Genomic DNA, 27,681 nt, shown 5'->3' with positions numbered 1-27,681 from the left:
TATATTATTGCAATCTCATTTCAGAATAGAGGCGTCAAAAAGTTGCAAGAATTTAAGAGAAGTGAAAAATTAGTGGAGCAGATGCAGAAGCTCAAATTAGAAAGCATCTAGGTATCAATGCAACAGGAGGCAGTGACAGCTGGGATGGCTATCAATGAATGAAATGTGTAAAATAATTTAAAAAATGGAAAAATATATATTTTATACCATTGAAAAAATAAGCTTGATATAATATTACTTTCGTAAGCTTATTCTGCAATTACAAGAATAAGCTTATGAATAAGGGTTCCGTTTCGATTATTCTATAATTGTTAAACAAGCATTTCTCAATACATTCTTAAGCTTAAGGCTTATGTTTGTAGGCTTTTTAAAGTATTCTTCTCAAGACAATTTGTTATGTTGGGTATATCGATCATTGAGTTTGTAAAGAACATGCAATAATATAATATCAAAGTTGTCGATATTACGGAACTAAGAATAATCAGCTAGTTATTTTGCCGTAATGCTACTCATTTCAATAAGTGGTCCCAAATTCAACTAAGTGTTCCTTCTTCTCAAAAGTAAAAATTTGCTTACTTTGCTTTAAATTTTTTCCTTGGATGGACGCTGATGAGATTAATATCGATTTTTTGGTCTAATACTTTTTCGTACTAAGTACGGATTTTTTGCAGACAGGAAAAAAAAAACAATTCGGTGTTTTGACCTGCGGACTTTCCACTTTATGTTTGAATTGTTTAAACGATCTGTCGAATTTTTTCATAATTTGAAAACCTTCTGTGTCCAGCAGTTTGTAAACAAACAAAATGATCGTGTTTACTTGCCAAAGAGGTCAGCTGAAAATGTGCACCTTCGGTTGGCCACCAGAACTCAAGCGCGGGTCATGGTGATGCGGTGGGCCACCATAACAGCCGATGGTCGCTCTCCGCTCGTATTAACCGACCGTGGCATCATAATAAATGCCGAATATTATCGCGAAAATATTCTGGAGTGTGTATAAAGCCTTGGGCACGCAAATATTTTAGCCGCATACCTTGGACATTCCAGGAATCAGCACCATCGCACTTAGCACGCGCCACCCAAGAATGGTTACAAAATGAGGTTCGTCGCTTCATTTCCAGCGCACAATGGCCACCAAAATCTCCGGATACCAATCCGTTGGACTATTGTGTCTGGCGTATTTTGGAAAGCAAGGTAAGTAATGTCGCTAATATCATCATAATACCGAATATCGGGAGGAACCGTTATATAGGGGCTATACGAAGACGTGGACCTGCACAGACAATTTTCAGTTATAGGCTGTAGTACTCATTACGAACTTTAAATACTAAATTTAAAATAGTTCCGGTAAATAATGTCGCTAAAATCACCAAAATACCGAAAATCCGGGGCTATACGAAGACGTGGACCTGCACAGACAATTTTCTGTCATAGGTTGTAGTATTCATTACGAACTTCAAATACTAAATTTGAAATAGTTTCAGTAAATAATGTCGCTAAAATCATCAAAATATCGAATATCGGGGGAACCGTTATATGGGGGCTATACGAAGACGTGGACCTACATAGCCCATTTTCTGTCTTATGCTCGAACTTCGAGTACCAAATTTGAAACAATTCCGGTAAATAATTTTGCTAAAATCATCAAAATACCGAATATCGGGAGGTACCGTTATATGGGGCTATACGAAGACGTGGACTTACATGGCCCATTTTCTGTTTTAGGCTGTAGTATCCATTACAAACTTGAAATACCAATTTTGATACAATTCCTTTAAATAATGTTGCTAAAATCATCAAAATACCGCATATTGGGAGGTACCGTTATATGGAGGCTATACGAAGATGTGGACCTACTTTGTCAATTTTCAAAGTCCTGCAGACATAATACACATTTGAGTAAATTTTTATCGACTTACTTCATTTCGTTCGGAAGCTAGAGTAACGGATAGACGGACGGATATAGAATTTTATGCTGATCAATAATATATATACTTTGTGGGGTCTGAAAAGTATATTTCGAGGTGTTACAAACGGAATGACAAACTTAATATACCCTCCATACTATGGGGAAGGGTATAAAAAACATTTCGTCTGATATAGCCTTAAGAACGGAAGAATTATGGAAATATTCTATAAACTTATGATTGTAATAAATTATAAACATTGTGTATCGACATCCCTATTTCTCCCAACACAACATGTATGAATCAAACCTGTCTGTTCTTTGTTGTTAACAGTTTGGTTTGATGATATGCTTTTTGTTCTGTGTTGGTATACAACAATATTTGCAGCCCTTTTTTGTTGAAGCAAGTTTTTTCACTTTATTTTTGTTGGTGTAGTTGGTTATTATTTTATATTACTGCTGTTGTTGTTGTTGGTATTGTTTGCGATTTTCAGCCGTTCAGCTTTGCTTTTGTTCTGTTTGCTGTAATTCTTTAAAAACGTTTGTCGATGGCAGTTAAACGATCAGTTCGAACTTTAAGCGCTTAGGAGAATCGTTAAGCTTGACTTGCGACCTAAGCGGAATATAAATATTATTTTTAATAAAATATATATTCAAGTGAATAAAGAGAAAAAACTAAGGAATAAATAATTTATGGTACAAAAAGTGCATTAATTAAACATTCATTTAAAGACTAATTATAAAACAATAAAACTATTTCTTTAAAAAGTGTTTTTTACTAGTGTTACGTTGACGTACAAATTTTAAAAAATTAAGTTTTAAATAGAAACGAAGAAGTGAAATAAGAAATTAAACACTGTTAAACAATTATTTTACATTAAAATATCTGCAGAGAGTGAAACAAAAGAAGTCATAAAATTATTAGTTACAAATAATTTTAGTGATTATTTTGAGCTTATTTGAAATAATATAAAAAAATAATTGAACAAGGTGAGTGCTAGAAGTGTTTATAGAAATATTAAAACAAATGTTTTTAAGTCTAAAATTTGCGTAAGAGTTGGATATACAATTACTAACAATTAATGTTTTGTGTAAAATGTTCTTATTATAGTGTGTGATAAATTTGTTAAAATCATTAAACATTATTAACAATAAAAATACAAGGACTTGAACAGTGGATAATGACGCTTAAGAAACAATTAATCCTTAATGAATGAATAATGAATACAAAATAAACCAAACTTAGAATTTCTTAAGGTGAGAATACATAAAACGCTTTTTTAACCGGCTTAAGTCATCGACTACCTTCTTCGAACTAAGTCAACCTAAAACTCCTGTGTTCACTGAATCCTAGTGTAATGGGTCACTAGATCGCGGGAAAAATTATAAGTGCTGGTTCCATCCATGGCACAGTCATGGTGGTGTGGTGGGAATTTCTTACGATTTTTTTTGAGTTACCGACAAATATCGTTAAAATTAAAACGCAATATTATAAATGAAAAATCCAAAGTAAAGTTGACAACACTGTTGCTACCGCGGTAGATGAATACAAGCTTGGGAACATGTCAAAAATTTTAAAATGTTTTTTTCAAATATAAGTAGATTTTTATGGTTTCTTATGCGACTTCAATCGGAGGTTATTACCTCCTGCATACGAAAATTTTCCCCATAGGTTGTAGTAACCATTGACATCTCCCAATATGAAATTTGAAACAATTCCGGTGAATAATTTCGCTAAAATAATTAAAATACCGAATATCGGGAGGTACTGTTATATGGGGGCTATACGAAGACGTAGACCTGCATAGACAATTTTCAATACCAAAAGTCCTGCAACCATAATATACATTTGAGTAAAATTTTATCAAGTTGTTTTATCAGTTGACAACACCTTTGCTATCGGTAGGACTTAATGACAGCTTCATTTTGGTCGGTAACTTAATAAAAAAATTTAGTTAATTTCCGAAATTATAAGCATTTAATTTTAATGATTTTTGTCAGTAACACCAAAAATGAGTTAGAGGATCACACTACCGATCATCTAAATTTGTTGTCAAAGCAGATACAAATAAGTACGCAAATATGCATGGAAAATGGGCTCCAAAATAAACATAACCTAAGGCTACATTTACATTGAATCTCTTACAGCAATAATTGACAAATTAAAATAAATTTGATTGAATAGTGTTTGCATGTAGTAGCATGGTACAATGATATCAAGGTAGGGCTATGATACCATATGATTTCAATTTTTTTTTATTTTCTTGGCTTAATATGTCATATTTATTTGTTTATGTATGTGTTTTCTTTTCAATAACAAAAAAATTGTTCAGAAAACATTCAAATTCGGGTGTTTTCAAAATGTTTATTTCAACGTATGCATCGACAAAATCTAGAGTTTTTGTAGCGAAATAATCCTTTAGAGATATATAGTACATGATTTTGAAAAGAAGTGTTGACCTTTCATTCAGTTATCGCGGTTTTCAATTATTTATTCAAAATATATGCAACAAGTTGTTTGATTTTTTATGGTTTTGATACTAATTCTGACATTACAAGCCAAACAGGTAGACCTCTATACTTGCAATTTTTTCAAAGTTGCCCTACCTTCTCTTCGTTGTACCATGTGTAGTAGTTAGTTGTTGGAAAATCGTTAGGCTTAATCCCATTATTGTTGTTTTTTATAAAAACAACTTTTGTTTATTAGTGGAGAACGATGGTAATGTTTACCAGGGGTAAAATTGTCAAATTGCTGTTAAAAGAAGTCTTCTTGTCCAACTTTATATAGGCCTTGGTTCGTTATTCTTTTTGTTTGCTTTATACAAGTACAATAAAAAATGTTGCGTAAAATTCGCTACAGCCGCTACCTTAAACAGCCAAATTCGCTACTGTAGCGGTTAAGAAAGAAAATCGCTACAACTCTAAAACAGTGGTTTTTATACAATCACCACAAGTAGCGGGAAAACCGCCAAATTGGCATCTCTGCTCAAAGACAACTTTTGTGAGAAATTTGGGAGAGAGAGAGAACAGAGGTGAAGGAGTTTAATATATTAATTTCTTCACAAATATAAATATTTCTTCACATTCAGACAGGTGGAGTTCTGAAAAAAAAAACATTTGTGTGCAAAATTCTTTTTACTTTCCAATAGCAAGTAATTTATATAATACCCTGTGATAAATACAAGTGCGCCCAAGACTTATTGGTGCACAAATTGTCAAGGCCACGTGTTTTTACTTCTTTATTATCATTCAAACTTGGTCATGCTGTTTAGCTCTTAATTGAATGAATTTAATTATTGATATTATTATCATACTAACATTAGCTGTTGTCGGCGAGAAGACAAAATAAAAAACGTGCAACCTATAATGTATTCCAGAACACAGGAAATAATCATTAGATGCATTTGTTGCTAAGCCTTACTTAATACACAATACATAGCATTTTCTTTATGTTCTTCACTTTTAACTAATAAATCACAACAATTCAATAAGAACAAGAATCGATGAACAATGAATGACGTGCATCTGTTTGGCAAATAAAAAAATTCTTTTGTTTTTTTCACGATTTTTGTTGTGTATTTTATTTGAAATGCTAATAATAAATATGCTATGTAATGACCGGATTATGTAATTACATCTTTTCATAAGGTCAGCAGGAGATTAGATGTTTGAGGGGAAATGTAATTCCCATTGCAATTTGCGAATATTCTTAAGATACGCTACTGTTTCTTTGGTGTTACTTTAGAGTTAAGTCGTTTTTCGTGTGGGTTGATTTTATATAAGCTTTCAGTAGTGTTTTTTCTAAGTGAAATCGTTGTCGCGCTAATGTAATTTATTCCGACATTTCAACTGTTCTAAAGTATTGAATTGAAATAATCTTAGTACTTTAGACTATGCGGTAAATGTTATAAAGACATTTATGGAAAGACAACTTTTTTGGAATCCAGAAAAACAAAACATGTGGAAGTTAAATAATAGAAATAAATTGTGTTTTTAAGAAAAAAAAAAATAAATAAATAAAAAAATAAAACATATGAATGTCAATGACAACCCTGTGTTGGGTTATGCAATTTGTTAATCCTTTATGTTTACCGTAAACGTAAACAAAGAGATCGATTGTCATTTGTTGCAAGTTAAGCAGAGTACACACCATCGTTTAATTTATTTTTATTGGATACCTTGTGTGGAATTTTACATTTATCTCCTTTACTAGATTTTATTTTAGCGTAATATTGAACATTTTTTGAGGTATATGGTTATTTGATTATTTATAAGCATTTATTTGAGGCATTTGCAATGGAATTAATAATTTAAATCCTCTGGGTTTAATAAAACCGGTAAATTGTAATCGCACTATAATTTTTCTGCAAGAGAAACATTTATATTCTATCTTTTAATTAACTAAATGCACGTTCAGATACAACATTTTATCCGGATTAACCATCATTATATGGACAATGAAATATCAAACCGATTTTGGAATTAAATATTTTCCATGAAAAAATATTGCAATAAAAAAAAATATCATATTAACCTCCGATTGGTTATATAAAAATCTTGTTATTTTTGATAAAACATTTTAAAAATGTTGACATATCAATGTTCCTGTATTCCTTATTCTCACCTGTACTGTCTTTTTTGTGTTCAGAACTGAAAAAATGTGCTAGAATTTACAAATATTTTGTATCTAGTAACCCATAATTACCAGGCAAATAAGTAGTAACAAAGGGTAAGGGTGAGAATACATAAAATGCTTTTCTGACTTCATCGGCTGGAGTCTTTGTAAAGGAGTTTTAAGTTAACTTAGTTTGATTTTGGTCCTATTTTCCTTAAAAAATTCTAATCTCTAGTCAAAAAAGCGTTTTAAGCATTCTCACCTTAAGAGTCGAGCTACACTAGCAGCGAAGCATGCGTTGCGACTTTAATTTAATTTTACCGTGAAATACTACTAACTTTCTATGCCGCTTATGAGTCTTGTGTAATTTTATAAATAACGTAGAAAAGTAGTAACCATGGCTCAACAAGAAAGGTTGCTCAACTTCAAGGAAACCAGAAAAATGCAACTCTGTACTGGAGTCTCATTATGTCAAATAGACATGCAACAATTAATTATACACTTTGCTGCCCGTTTACCTGGAAATATGCACTTTTCTTGTCCCTAATTTTGAAAAAATTACAAAAACAATTTTTGCAAATTTAAATACATTTTTTAATTCAACATTTTCAATTCTAACATTGGTTTGACAGTTCATTGTCTCATCAGCTGTGTCGATGCGTCTACCTATACTCTTCTACCATGCATTTTAGTAACCATGGTAGAAGAATACAGTAGATGCATCAATACTTGGGAACGTGAAATGTCAAAATTTTAAATTTTTTTTTTTGTATATAAGTAGATTTTTATATGTTCTCTTATGCGACGTCATTCGGAGGTTATTATAATTTGCGTTTTCTCATTTTTTTTTGTAAATTTAAATAATTTTTCATGCAAAATTTTAAATTTCAAAATTGGTTTGACAGATTATTGTCACATCAGCTGTGATGATGCGACTATCTGTACTCTTCTACCATGGAAGTAAGAAAGAAAAAAAGAGAAGTAAACAACTATAATTTTATTTTTTATTCATAATTTCTCTACTGTTTTAATATTTTGTTAAATAATAAATTAATTCAGTTTTCTTGTTTGTTTTAGTGTAATAGTATGTTTATATTAGAGTTTTTGATTAAAATCCTCTGTGTTCAATAAATCTTGTAAACGTACTATAAAATATATTATCAAGTGTTTGGAAAATAAAAGATTTAATGAACTTAGTGTGACTAAGTCAAACACGTGAAACATAACCGCCAAGTTGTCTTATCATGGTTATATTTTCAGTCCATTAATTTTGCGTTTTTCTTGATAACTCGAGCTCTAATTATTGTGGTGGCACGGCAAGCGATTGTTACAATTGAGTCCGTCGAAACCCCAATATAGAATCTCATTGTACGCTCAAATAACTTGTCCCTTAAAACCAAGAGTCATTCCAAATAACATTTATGTAATCATTATCTGTATATTTTCCCTAAAAGAGTATGATCTTTAGGCAAACGTTTCTAGATTACTCCCAGTAAACCCATATTCGTGTGCGCATACATATCTTTGAAGCCAAACAAAAATTACTCTTATATTGAAAATATTTCGTGTGTTTGTTCAACAATATGACATAAGAAGACACTTAAGCAATTTTTTTCATTACCAAATAAGGTTCAATAATTATCTTTACCAATGTTGACTGCTGCCTGGCTGAAAAAAAAAAAAATACTCAAACAATATCGATAGAAATAATTTATTGAACTTCATCATGGTTGATTTTTATGGTTTGGCTGGAAGAAATCAATTTGTGCTACATATAACTTATTATTATAGATATGTACAGGGTGAGATGAAAAAGCTGCAATCATCTTTTCTGCAATCTCATTTCTAAGCCACTCGTCCGACATCTGTTAAAATTATTCCAGTGACAGCTCATTATATTGTTTACAAGCGTACAAAAGCATTTTGGTAAGAATTTTTCAGAAAAAAAAGTTATTCGTGATGGAATTCAAGCGTGATAGTGCGAGTTCTTTATATTTGGCTGGAAAACCACAAATGGCTATCGTTAGAGCACTCCAGCATTTAAATGTGAATAAATCTTTTGTGTCTCGTACCATCGCTCGTTACCGTGATACTGGTAGCCTAGGCCGACGTCAAGGAAGTGGACGGAAGAAAACAGCAACATCAGCAGAAATGGTTAGAAAAGCAAAGAAGCGACTAGATCGAAACCCGAAACCCGCGTGGCAGTGGCCGAAAAATGGCTCGTGAGATGAACATATCGCAATATTCCATTCGGCAAATATTGAAAAATGAGCTCGGGGTAAAGTCATTGAAATTCCAAAAAGTGCAAGAACCTACACCGCAACAACAACCGAGAGAAAATAGACTCAAAAAAACTAAAGAGTTGCTTCGCTTGGCCGAAAGTTATGAACGTCCGAATTAGGTTTTCTCCGATGAGAAAACATTCGTTGCCCAGCAGTTTGTAAACAAACAAAATGATCGTGTTTACTTGCCAAAGAGTTTAGCGGAAAATGTGCAACTTCGGTTGACCACCAGAACTCAAGCGCCCGTCATGGTGATGGTGTGGGCCGCCATAACATCCGATTGTCGCTTTCCGCTCGTAATAATCAACCGTGGCATCAGAATAAATGCCGAATATTTTCGCGAAAATATTCTGGAGGGTGTATTAAAGCCTTGGGCACGGAAACGTTTTGGCCGCAGAATTTGGACATTCCAACATGACTCAGCACCAACGCACTCAGCACGCGCCACCCAAGAATGGTTATAAACTGAGGTTCCTCGCTTCATCTCCAGTGCATAATGGCCACCAAAATCTCCGAATACCAATCCGTTGGACTATTGTGTCTGAAGTATTTTGGAAAGCAAGGTTGGCACTAAAAAATACCAAAGTGTCGATCAGTTTTTTAATCTCACCCTGTATACAATGGAGAATAAACATTTCGACAATAAGATGTTGTCACGATTTTTTCTATGGATTAAAATATTTCTATGGTCTAATTAATTAATAATTTTGGAAACATTTTTACATATTTTCTGCAACAATATGCAGGATGTAATTTCTGCCAGAAAAAAAAAAACAAGAGAGAGTGTTGGAGCCAGCAAGAGAACTTAACATGACGTTGGTGTCAGCATTGGCGCCAAATCGCTACTTGTTAAAGACTGATGTGTTTGTCAACAGATCTTAACAAGGTATTATGTCAGTTACATAAATTGCGTAAAACCAATATTAACGGCCACAAACTATAAGTTAAAATCTAAATTCAACACCATGTTTTCGGGCTCTACAATATGAAAGGGGCTCCAATATCCTTAAAAATGAGAGATATTAGGGTTCCCCTCTTGGTTTTTTTTTAGGACGAATTAAAGAATTTTTTCCATAAAAATTAATGATTTTAAGGACAGAAGCTGAATTTGTTGAAGCTTGGAGGGTGTTTCATTTTTACAAATCTTCCAAGTCATCTACATGTTTCTTATTCGTTACCGGTTATTGTTCACGTTGACGATCTTCAAAAGATGCATACATCAAATATTTTCAAATGATGTAAGTTCTTAGGATTACTGCTGTAATTGATAATGACAATAAAGCTAAATTAATAAATATTAAAAATAGCTGAAGTTTGTGCAAAAAAAAAAACATGTGATTCTGTAATTGCTCTATCTTGTTTTCAACCCAACAAAATTGTTATTCAATCGATTTTAATTAAGAAAATATATTGCAACTTATGAGCAATGAAAACTGTTAGCTGTTTGTCTTCTCTACACAATTACGTTTCTAAAATTAATCACGAATTATAAATTTGTAAAAAAAAATGAAATGTTCTCTTCTAGGCGAAATGATTAAAGTGGGTGAAATTTTAGTTGGTGTAATTGAAATTAACAATGCCTTAATCATGTCACTTAAGTACATTTTATAACAGATGATTACAAACAGATTTGCAAGAGGAAGAGAGGCATCTGAGGAGATGTAGCAATTAATTAGAAAGTGCCTTTCAATATAAAAACTATAAAATAAATAGCAATGTGTGTGTGAAAATATTAAAGTTTGTGGCATGAAAACTAATTGCTGTCGGAATCAAAATGCCTATGAAAACAATTTAGAATTGAAGTTTTGCAAATTAATTCTGACAGCAATCATTTTTACAACACAGAAATTAAAAGTGGCAAAGCACAAAACTGAACACAAATAACCTGGCGTTTACACAAGAGAATTTGCCTTGAATTAGAATCGTATTTTACTACTGTCAAAGATACGAAATGATAAACATTTGATTTATGAAAGAAAACCAAACCAAACAACCAAAACTGTCTGGAAACCTTCGCTACCCAAAAAATAACTTTTTTGACAAGTAATAAACTCAGTTGTCGCGCCTTTGTAAAGCTTTGCATTATTGTATGATAAAAATTCTGCAGATGGGTTATTCAATATTCAATAAGGAACATATAATGATAAAACAACTAAAAAAGCTGTAAATCCGTCTGGGCCGTGGTACCGTTATATGGGGGCTATACGAAGACGTGGACCTGCAATTTTCTGTCATAGGCTATATTATCCATAGAATTTTTGAATTTTCTAATTTTTAAAATTGTATGCTGATCAAGAATATATATAATTTGTGGGGTCTAAAATGTATATTTCGAGGTATTACAAACGGAATGACAAACTTAATTTACCCTCTATACATTGACCCGGCTGATAGTACAATTTTGAGAAGGGAACATTGATATGTCAAACATTTTTAAATTTCTTTTCAAAAATAAATAGATTTTTATATGTTTTCCTATACGACGTCATTCAGAGGTTATTATAATACGCGTTTTTCAACAATATTTACAAATTTGTTCATTCAACATTTTCAATTCCAAAATTGGTTTGACAGTTCATTGTCTCAGCAGCTGTGTCGATGAGTCTACCTATATTCTTCTGCCATGCTTCCAACTTAATACCTCTCATGGTAGAAGAATATAGGTAGTCGCTTCGACACAGCTGCTGGGACAATGAACTGTCAAACCGATTTAGGAATTGAAAATGTTGAATGAAAAATTATTAAAATTTGTAAAAATTGTTGAGAAATGCATATTGCAACAACCTCCGATTTGCATAGTATAAGAAAATTTATAAAAATCTACTTATTTTTGACAAAACAATTTAAAATTTTTGACAAATCAATGTTCGCAAGCGTTGATGCATCTACCTATATTCTTCTACCATGATACCTCTGTTCGATAACACCTCGTTCACACTTTGCTATTTTTGCAACATTCATGCCACAATTACAGAAGGTAGGACAAAGCTTTATTCTAAATAAAAATTTTATATTTTGGTGCCCCTATTCTGTCAAAATATACGTACAGTTTGTATATGCGTGTGTATTGTTTTGAATAAAAAAATATTTGAATCTGAAATCAAAGATATAAAAAATTTTAGAAATGTTATGCTTTATTTACATGGAATTAGTCCACATTCACATCAAACAAAATAGAAACATTTACATTTTTGATTCAATTACATATCTGTCAAATAAATGACGTTTGAAATTTCCGTTAGTCAGGTGTTTAACTTATTATATTTGTCACCTTATTCAAGAAATATGACAACAATTTATTCATTAATGATTATAAACACATAGTTTATACTACCGGTTTACTTTACGATAATCCGTATAGCAACGTAATAATATTGTTAATGTGTTATAACAATAATTTAATTGCATATAAATCTGCACTTCGACTACATGTGAGTTCAAACCCATTAAGAATTTATTTTATAGTAGTAGAACAACTCATTTGACATATAATATTAAAATAAATAAATGAATAAATAATAACGAGAAAGTAAATATTTTAGTAATCAAACATATAAATTAAAAATATGAAAAATTTATATTTTTGCGCTGATTGTTGATACAATATCCGAGTAGCCCATGCCAACATTTATTATAACTTTTGTGACATGCATGATAAGAACCGATATACAAATGAATAATTTAATGATTTTTTTGTGAAAAACAAGCGAATGATTTCATGAAATTTAATTTCATAACACAGGACATAAAATGCATTGACTTTTCAGTGCAAAGAACTACAAAATAATAATGAAAATAACCAATTGCATACAAATCCATTGCAAAACAATAGAGGTAGAATCTTTGCTAAATCGAAGACGGCAACGGTTTTTCCAACGAACTCGACCTTGTTATGCTTTAACAATTAAAATTATTTATATATCTAAAGTACTACTACATATGGAAAATTTGACACTACATATTTAAAAAACATATCGTCTGATAGAGCCTTAAATATATATGTCCATGAATATTCACATTTCAGAGTTGGGAAACTGTTTTCAATGAAGTTAAATTTGACAAGCTCTATTACAGAAAATGCAAAGATGGATATTATATTTTGAAATGAGGTTACCTCGAGTTTATACAAGACAAATTATTGAAAATCATACTTGCCTACAATTTGTTATAGAGAGATTTTTGTGTATGTAAACACCTTTTGTTATGTAATGTGTTCTTTCCATTGGTGGTTTTTGACCCTAACCTACGATATAACGATTTAACTTCCCGTGTACATTTTTCTTAACAAACACCCTACACCACAAAGGGGTAAGGGTATTATGGCGTTGTGCATTTGTTTGTAACATGGAGAAGGAAGCTAGAGAGAAGCTTGTGAAGATCTTCATAGAACCACTTACTGATAAAAAAAAACTGCAACAAAGTCAAACGCCATTATTTTTACATTTCTTTTAATTTTATTGAATGACAGCAAAAAATGTCGGAAATTGCATCAAATATTAGAATAAGATTAGATTTGTTCGAATTGGTCACCTTTGACACAAATTATGGCCTTCAAAGCGCCAATGAAACCGTCATCCGCTGCCCGAATATTGCTCTGCGGTATTTTGGCCCATTCCCTGCGAAGCGCTTGGTCTTTGGTGTTTTTTAGTGCCAACCTTGCTTTCCAAAATACTCCAGACACAATAGTACAACGGATTGGTATCCGGAGATTTTGGTGGCCATTGTGCGCTGGAAATGAAGCGAGGAACCTCATTTCGTGACCATTCTTGGGTGGCGCGTGCAGAGTGCGATGGTGTTGAGTCCTGTTCGAATGTCTAAGGTCCGCAGCCAAAATGTTTGAGTGCCCAAGGCTTTAATACAGCCTCCAGAATATTTTCGCAATAATATTCGGTATTTATTCTGTTACCGCGGTCGATTAATACGAGCGGAGAGCGGCTGTCGGCTGTTATGGCAGCCCACACCATCACCATGGACGGCGCTTGAGTTCTGGTGGCCAACCGAAAGTGCACATTTTCAGCTGACCTCTTTGGCAGGCAAATACGATCATTTTGTTTGTTTATAAACTGCGGGACAACGAATGTTTTCTCATCGGAGAAACCCAAATTCGGCAGTTCGCCACTTTCGGCTACGCGAAGCAACTCTTTAGTTCTCTTGAGTCTATTTTCTTTCTGTTGTGGTGTAAGTTCTTGCATTTTTTGGAATTTCAATTGCTCATTTTTCAATATTTGCCGAATGGAATATTGCGATATGTTCAGCTCACGTGCCATTTTTCGGCCACTACGATGCCGGTTTCGATTTAGTCGCTTCTTTACTTTTTGAAGCATTTCTGCGGATATTGCTGTTTTCTTCCATCTACTTCCTTGACGTCGGGATACGCTACCAGTATCTCGGCAACGAGCGATGGTACGAGACACAAAAGATTTATTCACAATTAAATGCTGGAGTGCTCCAACGATAGCCACGCGTGGTTTTCCAGCCAAATATAAAAAAAATCACACTATCACGCTTGAATTCCATCACTAATAACTTCTTTTGTGGAAAATTCTCACTAAAACGCTTTTGTACGCTTGTGAAGAAAATAATGAGCTGTCACTGGAATAATTTCAACAGCTGTCGGGCGAGTGGCTTTGATATGACAGTAGTCTGAAGTTGGTTGCAGTTTTTTCATCTCAACTTGTCCTAGATGATCACCAGTAGCAAATTATTTCAGATATAAAAATAAATTTTATTTGAAAAATGAAAAGGTCGAGTACTTTAGAAGAGGGTTTGTCCTACTCGATTTAGAAAATTAGTCTATATATTCTCTCCTTTATGACTTCCCAGTGCGAATAATGAACCGAATTTGATCTATATCACCCTAAATGTCCATATTCTGTTATATAAAGTGTGAGCCGACGATTTAAGTAAGAAAATCCTCTTCTGTATTTACCCCTTTAGTTTTACAAAATGATTATCCCAATGCTATAATTTATACACTTATTTATTATTACAAACTTAACTGTAATTCTATAAAAAACAACAATTTAAAAATGTCAAAGCTAAATTATAGGTTGTAATTTTTTCTTCCATAAATACTATTATTCCTATAATTTCCTTTCATAGAAATGATGTAATTACATGAACATTTCTTTTTGCCACCTGCTGTCTGGCGCATTGACAAATTACCCTATTCTACACATAAAAAAAACTAAATTTAAATAAATTATTTCCAAATGAAAACTCATTGCACAGTGTGTATGTGTGTGTGAAAAAGCACAACAAACAAACATCTGGTTTATAGAACAAAGTCTCTGTTGCGAAGGAGAACAATGTGTTAAACCGGATTTATTACTAAAGATTTTTTATCTGACAGCTACATAACTGGCAAGTTAGCCAGCCAGGTCATTGGGCATATTTCAATTTGCATAAATCCCAAGCAAATGCCAATACAATAAATGCAAGTTATTTGCAATTTATGAATTTATAATCCCTACCTAGTTAGTATTTGCCGCCTTTTTGTAAATATAAGCGATTTAAATAAAAATTGTTTCTATGGTAAAGAACCTAAGCAGGTTTGAATAAAATAAAAATATCAAATTCATAAATATTTTTTTTTTAGTTAATGCAAAAGACACAATTTTGTGCATTTCCACCACTGGGTGATTTTTTTTTTTTTATTTTGAACAGAAAATAATAAAATCAGTTCTAGCGTTAAAATCAAAAACTCCAACAAATATTCAAGTATTATGGTCAGCTTGTTGTTAACCTTGGTTGCGGTTAACACGTTGTAACGCAAATGAAAATGAAACACGCTTTTACAGACACATGTATGTATGTACTCGCCTATCTGCCTGCTTTTGCCGCAAACTGACAGCCACAGCCAACAACTTTATTCAGCCACATGTTGTTCTTGTTGCCGCTGTTTTTAACAGCAACAATGCTATGCAATTTATAACAAAGTGCTTTATTATTATTATTATTGCATAGAATTGGATTGTTTGATTAGACGTTGTGTGTGTGTGCGTGTATGTACATACATTGCCAAGCTAGAACCTCTGGGGGTGGCCATTTTACCATAACTAGAATTTCGCACCAAAAAACACGTACTTTGTATTGTTTCTAGGCATCGAGCATAAAATTGTTGTAAAGTAACATTTTTTTAAATTATAGCTGTTGTTAGATTTCGGTGTATTGAACAGGGTCCTGGATGTTTTATTTGTGGGGTGTAAACGTTGTAGATTAATCATACGCAAACATGGCAGAAGAATAGAGGTAGATGCATCAACGCTCAGGAGCATTGATATGTCAAAAAATTTAAATATTTTTTCAAATATAAGAAGATTTTTATATGTTTTCTTATATGACGTCATTCGGAGGTTATTATAATTCGCGTTTTTAAACAATTTTTACAAATTTAAATAATTTTTCATTCAACATTTTCAATTCCAAAATTGGTTTGACAGTTCCTTGTCCAAGCAGCTGTGTCGATGCGTCTACCTACATTCTTAAGCTGGGAATACATAAAGCGCTTATTTGGCTGGCTTAAGTCATCGGCTGGCTTCTTCGGAAATGAACAAAGGAGCCTAGGGCCAAAATCGAACTAGGTCAACCTAAAACTCCTTTGATCATCTACGAAGAAGCCAGCCGATGACTTAAGCCAGCCAAATATGCGCTTTATGTATTTCCAGCCTTATACCATGATACGAAACATATTTTTGGACTCCTAAATTTTTCAATGATCACATCTAAGACTACACTTTCCAGACTCCTGTTTCGGCAGTACAAAACTTTACACATGGCAGAACAAACAAATTTTGAAACTGGAATTTTAAATAAAAATTATTTAAATTCGTATTTTTTTAAAATGCATTTCTTAACAACCTCTGATAGGAGTCGTAAAAAAATTATAAAAATATACTTATTTTTGATTTAATCATTCCGAAGTGTTGATGCATCTACCTATATTCTTCTACCATGGATTTATATAGGTAATAAGGGTGCAAGTACATAAAAAGCTTTAAGTCATGCCTAGGCATATTAATGTCAAATTATAATGAAGAACGGCGGCAGGATTTTAGTGCGGCTCTGTAATCCCTTTGTGAAATGTCACAAAATATGCCTAGCCATGACTTCAAGCTTCTTATGTACCATGGTAGAATAATATAGGTAGACGCGTCGACACAGCTGCTGGGACAATGAACTATCAAATCATTTTTGGTATTGAAAATGTTGAATGAAAAATTATTTAAATTTGTAAAAATTGTTGAAAAACGCGAATTATAAAGCCTCCGAATGACGTAGTATAAGAAAGCGTATAAAAATCTACTTATATTTGAAAAAACATTTACATTTTTTTGACATATCAATGCTCCCAAGCGTTGATGCATCTACCTGTATTCTTCTGCCATGTTATGTACTTAGCCCTTAAGTCTGATCCATGGTAAAATTAAGAAGGTAAAGCCATTGTCAAATTTCACTGCATAAAAACAGGTTTCCATCTCTGATTTCTGGGTATACAATGAATTTTATAAATACAAATTCTGACAATAAGGTGTTGTCAAATGAATAATTTTGAAAAAAAATTAAAAATATGATTGCATGACTTTACCATATAAAATCCTGATAAAAATATTTTAGTAATCGAGCTATTTGGTAAATTTATGACCATGGCTAAGGAGCGAAAATCCAGTTTAGTGTTTAGTGATTATCATATTATAAGTTCTGTTTAGTTCTCTTTCGAATGAAACGAAGTGATTAAGAGTTAAAGATTATTGTTTCATTGTTCGATCGCAAGAGAAAATAAAAATTAATTCAACATTTACATTGGAGTCGTTCTTGGTGAAGCCATTTATGAATTGTAAAACCAAGACTCTGTGTAAACACCAGATAAATCTCTCTTTTCCTCTCACAAATAGTATGTACAATAAAAGGAGCTTCCAGACTCTTTGTGTACACAAAGGTACATCTCATTTGTACTCTCTCACATAGCATGGTAAAAGAATACAGGTAGATGCAAAATGTTTTTATACCCTCCACCATTTAATGGAGTTGCAATCACGCTATCTTTCGAACAAATTGAGATAGAAGGCTAACATTTTGCATACATGCAAAGGTAAACAGTAGGCAGGTTAAGTTCGTAAGTGCGCCATGTCGGTTCACGTTTTCGTATAGCCCCCATATAACGGTATTTCCCGATATTCGGTATTATTATGATTTAGGCGACAGTATTTATCGGAATTATTTCAAATTTAATATTTAAAGTTCGTAATGGTACTACAGCCTATGAAAAAAAAAACATCGTATGTGGGTTCACGTTTTCGTATATCCCCCATGTAACGGTACATCTCGATATTCGGTATGATTTTAGCGACATTATTCACCGGAATTATTTTAAATTTCGTAATTCGATGTTCTAATGGGTACTACAGCCTATGACAAAAATTTTTGTGTACAGGTCCACGTCTTCGTATAAACTCCATATAACAGTTTTCATTTAAGTAGCAGTTTCCGGACGTCTTTTTTTTTTTTGAAAATTTTCAAGTTCCTTCCAAATGGTGCTTTTTTACTCGTTTTGTTTTTTTTTTATAACTAATGAAATAAGTGTAGTAGAATATTTGACAGAATAACACATTACTACTTAGTGGCATTTCCCTATTTCCATCGAAGTTAAACTACCTTTCTGGTTGTGCCATGGTTTGTCGTATGATCCTTCTAAAGGTGAGAATACCTAAAACCTTGTTTTGACTGGCTTAAATCATCGACTGGCTTTTTCGGAAAAGAACAAAGGTGCATAGGGCCAAAATGGAACTAAGTCGACCTAAAACACCTTTTTTCCTCTACGAAGAATCCAGCCGATGACATAAGCTAGTCAAAAAAGCGTTTTATGAATACTCACCTTACATTGTGTACATGGCACAATTACAAAGGTAATCTCATGCAATCATAACATCAATCGCACCTTTATGTCCCTTTATCACGGAAAAATATTATCCAAAGCCATGGTAGAAGAATCGACACAGCTGCTAGGACAATGAACTGTCAAACCAATTTTGGAATTGAAAATGTTGAATGAAAAATTATTTAAATTTGTAAAAATTGTTGAAAAACGCGTATTATAACCTCCTAATGACGTCGTATAGGAAAACATATGAAAATCTATTTATTTGAAAAGATATTTAAAATTTTTAGACATATCACTGTTTCCAAGCATTGATGCATCTACCTGTATTCCTCAACCATGTCTAAAGCAGAAAATTAAAATATTAGCCTCATAAGTTCTGTGAGGCTTTAAAATGGAAAAGAAGAACATCTGACTGTCATTTATAACATTATAGTACTAATCTAAACAATTACGATTTCAGTCCCACATTAAAAATAGGATTCCATTGATTTTGACTTAACCATTGTGTTAATCTACCAAAGGTTTTTTTTAAAATGTACCTACTTGGGTAAAATTAAATGGGGCGGGTTCATATAAGCACAAGTAATATATTTTTTTTACATACTCGTTTTACTTTCAATATTCTAGTTATGGGAATTTTCCAAATGAATCATGCGTTTAACAAGAATTACAACCTACAACAGTTTCAAAATCTTGTTAAAATTCACTTCATTTTAGTTTTTTCCCCCTAGATACTCAAAACTGCAACAAAGAAAACAGAAATCAAATCACGTGTTTTACGTTTATGGTCAATGCTTTGCCAGGTTTTTTGTTGCTGCAGAACAATAAAAACCTCAAATGGTTAAATCGTGATTACCGCAAACACCACAAATTCATTCTTACGCACTCCAAATTACCGGTTATTTTTTTTTTTGCAAATCATCGTTTGCGTCTGACATTGAAAAGCTAACAAATGTGTGTGTGTGTGTGTGTGTGCGTATGAATGTAAGTGTACACTTGTTACAGTTTTCATAAAACTGTCAATAAATTCCGCATAATCAAGACGTGTTTTTTTCTTGCTTCACTCACACAGAAGTCAACGCTATACGCATTTGTTTTGTTGTTGATTACAGTTATGACAGTTATGAATGAAACAGCTGGTTGAACGTTGAACGAGGGCTGCGTGGTAATTTTTTGAAACAAAAAGTTATTTAATGTGATTTACAATAGGACATTTGGAACGAATTTGGCAAAAAAAAATCCGTTAAAATATCTGTTAAAATCTTAAAAATACCGAATGTAGCGATTATATTAGGGTCAATACGACGACGTGGACCTGCATAGGCAATTTTTATCATAAGCCATTACAATTTTCAAATGCGAAACTTGAAAAAAATCGGTGAATAATGTAGCTAAAATCGTGAATATACCGAACATAGGGAGGTACCATTATATGGGGGCTATACCAAAACGTGGACCTGCTCAGACAAATTTCTTTCATAGGCTGTAGTATCCATTACTAACTGAAAATACCAAATTTGAAACAATTCCGATGAGAAAATGTCGCTAAAATCATCAAAATACCGAATTTCGGGAGGTGCCGTCATAAGGGGTATATACGAAGCCATGGATCTGCATAGATAATTTTCTGTCTCAGGCTGTACTATCCATTACGAACTTCAAATACCAAATTTAAAACAATTCCGGTGAGTTATGTCGCTAAAATCATCAAAATACCGAATATGGGGAGGTACCTTTATGTGGGGGCTATATGAAAACGCGGACCAGCACAGACGATTTGCTGTCTTAGGCTGTAGTATCCCTTATGAACTTCAAATACGAAATTTTAAATAATTCCGGTGAATAATTTCGCTAAAAACATCAAAATTTCGATTATCGGGAGGTGCCGTAACATGAGGGCTATACGAAACGTGGACCTACATGGCTCATTTTCAATATCAAAAGTGCTGCAGACATAATATACATTTGAATAACATTTTATCGACCTACTTCATTTCGTTCGGGAGCTAGAATTATTTCCACACCCGGACAGACGCACGGACATCGCTATATCGGTATAGGATTATATGCTGTTCAAAAATATACAGATTGAGATAAAGAAACTGCAACAAAGGCACAAATTATGGCCTACAATCGGCCAATGAAAACGTCACACGCTGCCCGAATGTTGCTATTGAGGTGATCGACACTTTGGTATTTTTTAGTGCCAACCTTGCTTTCCAAAATTCTCCAGACACAATAGTCCAACGGATTGTTATCCGGAGATTTTGGTGGTCATTGTGCGCCATAGTGGAAATGAAGCGAGGAACCTCATTTTGTAATCATTCTTGGGTGGCGCGTGCTGAGTACAAGTGCGATGGTGCTGAGTCCTGTTGGACTCTCTAAGGTCTGCGGCCGAAATTTTTGCGATCCCAAGGCTTTAATACATCCTCCAGAATATTTTCGCGATAATATTGGGCATTTATTCTCAAATCACGGTCGATTAAAACGAGCGGAGAGCGACCATCGGCTGTTATGGCAGCCAACACCATCACCATGGACGTCGTTTGAGTTCTGGTGGCCAACCGAAGGCGCACATTTTCAGATGTTTTCTTTGGCAAGTAAACACCATCATTTTGTTTGTTTACAAACTGCTGGACAACGAATGTTTTCTCATCGGAGAAAACCTAATTCGGCAGTTCTCCACTTTCGGCCAAGCGAAGCAACTCTTTAGCTCTTTTGAATCCATTTTCTTTCTGTTGTTGTTGCGGTGTAAGTCCTTGCACTTTTTGGAATTTCAATGCCTTTACCCCGAGCTCATTTTTCAATATTTGCCGAATGGAATATTGCGATATGTTCAGCTCACGTGCCATTTTTCGGCCACTGCGACGCGGGTTTCGATCAAGTGGCTTCTTTACTCTTCGAACCATTTCTGCTAATGTTGCTGTTTTCTTCCGTCCACTTCCTTGACGTCGGTCTACGCTACCAGTATCACAGTAATGAGCAATGGTACGAGATACAAAAGATTTATTCACATTTAAATGCTGGAGTGCTCTAACGATAGCCACTTGTGCTTTTCCAGCCAAATATAAAGAAATCATACTATCACGCTTGAATTCCATCACGAATAAGTTTTTTTTTTCTGAAAAATTCTCACCAAAATGCTTTTGTGCGCTTGTAAACAATATAATGAGCTGTCAGTGGATTAATTTTAACAGCTGTCGGACGTGTGGCTTAGAAATGACAGCAGTCTGAAGTTGGTTGCATTTTTTTCATCTCATTCTGTATATACTTTGTGGAGTCTAAAATATTTATTTCGAGGTGTTACAAACTTAATACACTCTCCAAACTATAGTGGAGGGTATAAAAAAATATCCATAATTTTTTCTACCACCCTCCAATTACATTTACATGCATACTAATCGTGGAAATTTACATTGATTAATGTTCAAATATATTAACAACAATTTTCAAATGAATACCAATTAGGGTAATATTTATTTAAAATGCCCCTTTAATAAGCTAAACGTTATGAATATTATAAATATTTATTAAAAACGAACAAATCTTTACGCACGCCAGAGAGAACATGAGAACTTTTCTCACTTTTTACTACAGCTGAAGATGACAATAAAGTGTGGGATAACTACCTACCAACGGTTATCAATGACAACTATAAGCAGTGTTGCCCAACAAGGGAACATTGGAATTGAAACACAACAAAGTGAAATCTTCAATCAAAAATTAACAAATAATTGAAAACATGTGCATGTCTAACGATTACCAACACAAAAAAAAACAACAACATAAATAACAAAGTGCTAATTTTATTTTAATTACACAGACAAAATGTGTATGAAAAACGCTTATCAGCAACAACAATAGCTTGAATGAAATAGAAAGAAACAAAAAAAATGTGGAAAAAAGCCTCCAACTTGATCTTCAATGTTAAAAAGAATATCTTATTTCATATCTTTTATTCTCTATTTTGTAATAAAAAGAAAAAAAAACAATTGAAATACTGCAAGAACATGCAAACAATAAGTTTGGAATGATGTTCATCATCATTACAGACTTCCAGCGATAACTATTAACAAAGACAATAACAACAACAACATTAACTCGATTTATGTGTTTATGTTTGGTTAAATGTCTTTCACCCTGACACGCTGTAACTCTAGAGCAGGTGCATGCATGTCGCACAACAAAAAACCCCCTGTCAACTGTTTTAAATATTGTCATTTAAACTGAAATTTTTAATTTGTTTTAATTTGACATAAATTTGCCAACACTAATTTAATTTGAAAATCAACATTTCAATTTAAATACATAATTAAAATGTGAATTGAATACCAAAACACCGCAGAAACAACATTGTCTAGAATTGTCAATTTGACACCGTTATTTTTTTTTAAGTTATTAAAATTGTTCTAATAATAATCGAAGTATGTTAATTGTCAAATCGAATGGAAGTCATTAAATATTTGCTTTGCTATTACTAGAATTCGCTGCAGGTCAATTAAAATTGTGAACAAGCAGTTGTGACAGTTATTAAATTTTACTGTCAACTATAAAATACAACAAATCATTGCAAAATTTCCATTTTATTTATGAACTGTGGCATATGTTTTGAAAATCTCGCTAAGTGAGTTCGTAATAAAATGCAAATAGGTACTTGATATTATTCTCTGGGCTAGGTGTAAAACGTATATTTAATTGAATTAATGAAGGACTTTAATTACTTTAATTACATCACATAGTGGCATCATGTCTTTGTGTACAGGGTTGTCCACATTCGACGGACTCATCTGGCAACGCCATAACTTTTGACAGAGATGTCACATCGCTTAATGACATACCGCGTTTGAAGCGTCAGTCCAAGCAGATTTTTACCATGAACCAATACAATACATTTACCATGAACTTCAACAGATGAAGTCAATTGTGAAAACTCAACGTGCTTTTAAAACATTAAAAAATGTGAGAAGTGCGCCTTCTAGGAACACCATTAAGCGTTTATACGAAAAATTTTTGACTGGTAAGGCTTTTTCTAATCCGAAGAGGCCATATAAAACTCGACCAAGGCGATCGGCCGAGAATATCGCTGCCGTACGAGCCAAATTCAATTGACGCAAAGAATGTTGACTGCGGACAAGCCTCGTCGATTGGAATGGCCCCAAAGAGTCATGGGTCCGTCGAATATGGGCAACCCTGTATTTGTTTGTAACATGAAGAAGGAAGCGAGATAGACCCATAGTTACTTTTGAGCATGGCTCAATAAGAAAGGTTGCTCTTCAAGGAAACTAGAAAAATGCAACTCTGTAACGGAGTCTTATAAGTGTCAAATAGACTTTTAAATATGCAAAAGTTGGTTTTGTTTATTTTTATTTTTTTTTTTTTTTTACAAAATTCGCATATTGTGGAAAACCCGCGAAATAAGAATGGAATTTCGGGGTTATTCCACAGGGCTGAATCTAAGCATGTGGGGCAATACAGTTTTATCACAAAATTATAGTATTTGTTACGTCGAAAAATTGTATTTTTTTTTTGCAAACAAATTAAAAATAATTTCAAAATAATTGAATTTTTTATTCAAAGCAATATACACACATACACAAAATGTGTATATGTTTTGACAGAATAAAGGCACCAAAAGAAAAAAATTGTGTTTAGGGGGTAGCTTTGTTCTACCTTCAGTTATTTTGCCATGTTTTTGAGGATCTTCCATGGTAGAAGAATATAGGTAGACGCATCGACTCAGCTGCTGGGACAATGAACTGTCAAAACAATTTTGGAATTGAAAATGTTAAATGAAAATTTATTTTTACTTGTAAAAATTGTTGAAAAACGCCCATTATAATAACCTCCGAACGACGTCGTGTGAGAAAAAATATAAAAATCTACTTGTATTTGAAAATACATTTAAATATATAAATATTTTGACATATCAATGTTCCCAAGCGTTGATGCATCTACCTGTATTTTTCTACCATGGGACCTTCATAGAATCACTTTCTGAGTCGATGTATCCATGTCAGTCCGTTTGTACATGTATTTTTGTGAACAAACTGCAGATCGCATTTATTATCCGATTGAGATTAAATTTTCCAAACAATATTTGTTTGGGCCAAGGACAAACGCAATTGAAATTGGTGAGAATCGGTTCTTATTTAGATATAGCTCCAACATATCATCAACCGATTTCGGGTTAATTGTGCACCAAATGACCAATATCAGAATTTTGGCAAATGTGGTAAAAATAGGTTCAGCTATATATGAATATAGCTATATACAGGGTGAGATGAAAAAACTGCAACCAACTTCAGACTGCTGTCATTTCTAAGCCACTCGTCCGAAAGCTGTTGAAATTATTCCAGTTACAGCTCATATATAGTTTACAAGCGTTCAAAAGCATTTTGGTGAGAAGAAAAACTTATTCGTGATGGAATTCAAGCGTGATAATGTGATTTCTTTATTTTTGGCTGGAAACCACAAGTGGCTATCGTTACAGCACTCCAGCATTTAAATGTGAATAAATCTTTTGTGGCTCGTACCATCGCCCGTTAACGTGATACTGGTAGTGTAGCGCGACGACAAGGAAGTGCACGGAAGAAAATAGCAACATCAGCAGAAATGGTTTGAAAAGTAAAGAAGCGACTTGATCAAAACCCGCGTCCCAGTAGCCGAAAAATGGCTCGTGAGCTGAACATATCGCAATATTCCATTCGGCAAATATTAAAAAAATGAGAACTTACACCGCAACAGCAACAGAAAGAAAATAGTCTCAAAAGTACTAAAGAGTTGATTCGCTTGGCCGAAAGTGGTGAACTGCCTAATTTGGTTTTCTCCGATGAGAAAACATTCGTTGTCCAGCAGTTTGTAAATAAACAAAATGATCGTGTTTATTGCCAAAGAGGTCAGCTGAAAAGGTGCACCTTCGGTTGGCCACCAGAACTCAAGCGCCGGCCATGGTGATGGTGTGGGCCGCCACAACAGCTGATGATCGCCTTCCGCACGTATTAATTGACCGTGGCATCAAAAGAAATGCCGAAAATTATCGCGAAAATAATCTAGAGGGTGTTTTAAAGCCTTGGGCACGCAAATATTTTGACCGCAGACCTTGGACATTCCAACAGGACTCAGCACCATAGCACTCAGCATGCGCCACCCAAGAATGGTTACAAAATGAGGTTCCTCGCTTCATTTCCAGAATCCCCGGATCCCAATCCGTTGTACTATTGTGTCTGGAGTTTTTTTGGAAAGCATGATTGGCACTAAAAAATACCAAAGTGTCGATCACCTCAAGCAAGCGCTTCGCCGGGAATGGGCCAAAATACCGAAGAGCATCATTTGGGCAGCGGGCCCGTTTTAAGGCCATAATTCATGCCAAAGATGATCAATTTGAAAAAATCTTAACTTTTTCTACAAGTTGATGCTATTTCCGACATTTCTTGCTTTCACTCAATAAAATTAAAAAAAAAAAATTAAAATTATGGAGTTTGACTATTTTGCAGTTTTCTTCTCACCCTGTATAATGTACTCTAGCTATCTTATTTAGTATAAAAAAGATTAAAATGTCTTCATCAAATTTAATGAAAATCGATTCAGAATTTGATATGCCTCCCATATATTAGTACCCTCTGTATGTAGTCAACTTTTAGTTTCTTCTATGCAAGTTTAAAAATTACCAATTTTATCGGCGACGCCTCTTCAGTATTGAGGTGAGAATACACAAAAGGCTTTTTGAGTGGCTTCTCTTTAAAAGAACAAAAGAGCGTAGTGTACACAAGTACAAATTACTGTTCGAAATTGAACTGAGTCAACCTAAAACTCATTTCTCTTTTACGAAGAAACCAGCCGACGACTTAAGAGTGAAAATACATAAAACGCTTTTATGATTGGCTTAAGTCATATGTTGGCTTCTTCGTAGAGGAACATAGCAGTTTTAGGTTGATGTGGCTCTATTTTGGCCCTACGCCTCTTTGTTCTTTTCCGAAGAAGCCAGGCGATGACTTAAGGGTGAGAATACATAAAACGCTTTTTGACTGGCTTAAGTCATCGGCTGGCTTCTTCAGAAAAGAACAAAGGAGTTAAATTCCAAAATCGAACTAAGTCAACCTAAAACTCCTGTACGAAGAAGCCAAACGACGACTTAAGCTAGGAATACATAAAGCGCTTATTTGGCTGACTTAAGTCATCGGCTGGCTTCTTCGGAAATTAACAAAGGAGCCCAGGGTCAAAATCGAACTAAGTCAACCTAAAGCTTCTTTGTTCCTCTACGAAGAAGCCAAATATGCGTTTTATGTATTTCCATAAAAAAAAATTATGTATTCTCACCTCTTACTCCGCTTTTCCATAGTTGTTGTTGATTTTCTTAAATGATAAATTCTTTTTAAGGCAATCATCATTTAGTATGCCCCACACACAAAGGTGTTAACTAAAACTCGAATTCATTAAAAATTAATTTGTAATAGCATAAAAATGTTAACGTTTCTATTTTTTTTACAACAAAGAAAGTGAAAGGTGTTTCAGTAAATGACACAACACGTAACCGGAAATTCTTTGCATTAAGCTAACAAGGTTGCCAACATCTGGAACAAAAGATCCATATTAATAACGATAGAGATCATTTAGGTGGGTATTATGAATGAGAATAGTTTATAACAATGTATTGTTCAAACAGATGATACATATTGTCTAAAACGGCAACAAAACACTTAACTGTAATATCAACTAAGAATACAAATTATCTAAATTAAGATTCAAGCAATAGGTGTAACAAAAGAATATTTTTTAATGATTTGGATGTGTGATTTTATATCCGCATGAGTTTTTTGTTTCTAGTTTCGTAATAATTCTTTGGAATTCGCTTGTGTTACCAGACTGACAGTCTGAAGTTTATTTTTGTTCATTTTTTACGATGCTGGTACATTAATGGTTTATTATTATTTTTATTTACTTAGAACAATTTTGTTCTTTTTATGTGCGCGTGTGTGTGTGTTTCAACTTTTACCAATTCTTA

General features: G+C 33.5%; 1 protein-coding gene across 1 annotated transcript in view; it reads left to right on the top strand.

Moving 5' to 3' along the window:
• The first annotated feature begins 2,459 nt into the window (after positions 1-2,459).
• Positions 2,460-27,681, top strand: part of LOC101893567 (D-xylose transporter) — a 52,288-nt gene continuing 27,066 nt past the window's right edge. Inside the window, exon 1 of the mRNA XM_005176596.4 lies at positions 2,460-2,893. The gene's annotated coding sequence lies outside the window, so the exon portion shown is untranslated. The remainder of the gene's footprint in view (positions 2,894-27,681) is intronic.

This window comes from Musca domestica, unplaced genomic scaffold (genome assembly GCF_030504385.1).
Source record: "Musca domestica strain aabys unplaced genomic scaffold, Musca_domestica.polishedcontigs.V.1.1 13, whole genome shotgun sequence".
Classification (NCBI taxonomy): domain Eukaryota; kingdom Metazoa; phylum Arthropoda; class Insecta; order Diptera; family Muscidae; genus Musca; species Musca domestica.
The sequence above is the reverse complement of the archived record's forward strand: the minus strand, read 5'-3'. Positions and strand labels throughout refer to the sequence as shown.